This window comes from Myripristis murdjan, chromosome 4 (genome assembly GCF_902150065.1).
Source record: "Myripristis murdjan chromosome 4, fMyrMur1.1, whole genome shotgun sequence".
In the NCBI taxonomy this organism is placed as follows: domain Eukaryota; kingdom Metazoa; phylum Chordata; class Actinopteri; order Holocentriformes; family Holocentridae; genus Myripristis; species Myripristis murdjan.
In genome coordinates this window covers 35,022,402-35,024,685 of record NC_043983.1, presented here as the reverse complement: position 1 = coordinate 35,024,685, position 2,284 = coordinate 35,022,402, and positions in this window count along the sequence as shown.

Sequence of the window (2,284 nt, the reverse complement as noted above, 5' to 3'; positions counted from 1 at the left end):
TTACTGCTACTACTACTATAACTACTGCAAAACAATATGAAAAGACAGTAATTTTGTGTTTGGTCATGTTTAACCAAGTAATATTAAACTCAAATTTGGAGAAAGTTGACTCGTTGCTCACCTTGCTGCAGACGTAAGAAAGGATCGTTGTGGTTTAAACTTTAACCTTTAAACTTTAATATTTTGACGGTGAAGCCCGTCTGTCTGTTCCTCTCCTGCAGTTTGACTCAAGTCTGGCTGCTCTGCACATAAAGTGAAAGACGCAGAGATTTGTCGACTAAAAAGCCAGAAAAAGGCTTTGATGTTTTATAGCATAAAACAAAGAAAATGAACTTCCTATATGCCACACACACACACACACACACACACACACACACACACAAAGGCATGCCTGCCCCCCCACTGAGCTGCTGTTCACAAGTGAGTGAAGGCAACAGAGAGCAGTGTTTCCCTCCCCACCTTTTAACCCCACCAACACACACACACACACACACACACACACACACACACACACACACACACACACACACACAGAGCGGTGGATGGGTTCTGCAGGTGTGCATGCCTCCGTCTGCCAGACCTCCCAGTCCAACGAGAAGAAAACTCAGTTTAATGGAACAACCAGCAGTGTGCGATTAACCACACACACATTAACTGGCAGAAAATTCATTTAAACTTTTAGAAAATCTGTAATTTGCAGCTCTGATTGGAACTAACATACCCAATTAATGTACCATGGTGCTTCATAACTGCAAATGAACAAGACTTTAACACTGTGTACAAACAGGCAGGGGACTTACATTGTGTTTGTGGTGGTGTTTGGTTTCACACACACACACACACACACACACACACACACACACACACACACACAGAGCAGCTGCAGCCACACTGAGGCCCAGTGGTATAACGATGTGAGTTCTCCCTTTTCTGTGCTGGAATTCTCTGCCGTCGTTATGGGTGGGAAATAATTTAGATATTATTGATTTCATTTCCGATTCTGGTTCTGCTTATTGATTCCAGTTCCTGTCGATTCCTGATTCCAAAAATAAATCAACTTGAACTGAAAGCGAAGGCACACAGTCACACTGAAATAAATTACATGAACAAATCAAACATACGGTTTGATGCCATCGTACAGAATCCCAGTTGTATTTGCAATCATTAAGAGCTAAACTGTAATATAAATTGCTGTAATAATATCAGTACATACACACCAAACATATTTCCCACCTGAATGGAGATTCAGCTGTTTAAAAGGAATGTAATATCTTCACAATAAAAGTTCCTGCAGCTTCAGCTTTGACCCGTCTTGTCATACAATGTGTAAAATTTTATTATCATTATTATCATTTATTTGTCTCTGTGCCACGCAAACTACATTATTAGAGTGAAATAAACTGCAACAACAACAGCAAAAAATACAACAGTGAATTAGGGCCATTGTAGGGAGAAAGAGAAAGCTACAGAGCCAGGGGAGGGGTGATGATATTCTGAGAAAAAAAAAAAAAATCAGAATTTCCGAGATTAAATTTTTAAGTTTACAACAAAAAACTCCCCAAAAATTACAAATTTGTACGAAAACAAACAAACAAACAAAAAAAAAAAAACAGATATTCTGAGATTCGGGCTTTCTTGGCCCCGCCCACAGGATTAAGGTCAGGGCTCTGGTTGGCTGAGGGCTTTCTTGGCCCCGCCCACAGGGTTAAGGTTAGGGCTCTGGTTGGCTGAGGGTTTTCTTGGCCCCGCCCACAGGGTTAAGGTCAGGGCTCTGGTTGGCTGAGGGCTTTCTTGGCCCCGCCCACAGGGTTAAGGTCAGGGCTCTGGTTGGCTGAGGGCTTTCTTGGCCCCGCCCACACGGTTAAGGTCAGGGCTCTGGTTGGCTGAGGGCTTTCTTGGCCCCGCCCACAGGGTTAAGGTCAGGGCTCTGGTTGGCTGAGGGCTCAGTCACTGAGCTCCTTTTTCCAAACAGTAACTGTGTTAGCTGGGATCTTTTCCATGCAGTTAGAAAAGGAGGAGAGAACACGCTGCACACTGCATGCTTTTAAAGGGACATTACACTCAACTGAAGTGGGGACCCTGTAGACTCAACTGACACATGTGGGATAAGCATGTACTGTGATGAGTCTACATGGTTCTCATCATCCACACTTATTCCACATTTTTTTCGCCAGCTGAGTCTAAATTAAATTTGGAAAATGAGAAAAAGTAGATGCAACAAAGCAGGTTCCCCTTCTCATCTTTGCTGACTGAGCTTTTATTGTGAAAGGTTCCGCAGTCTGTC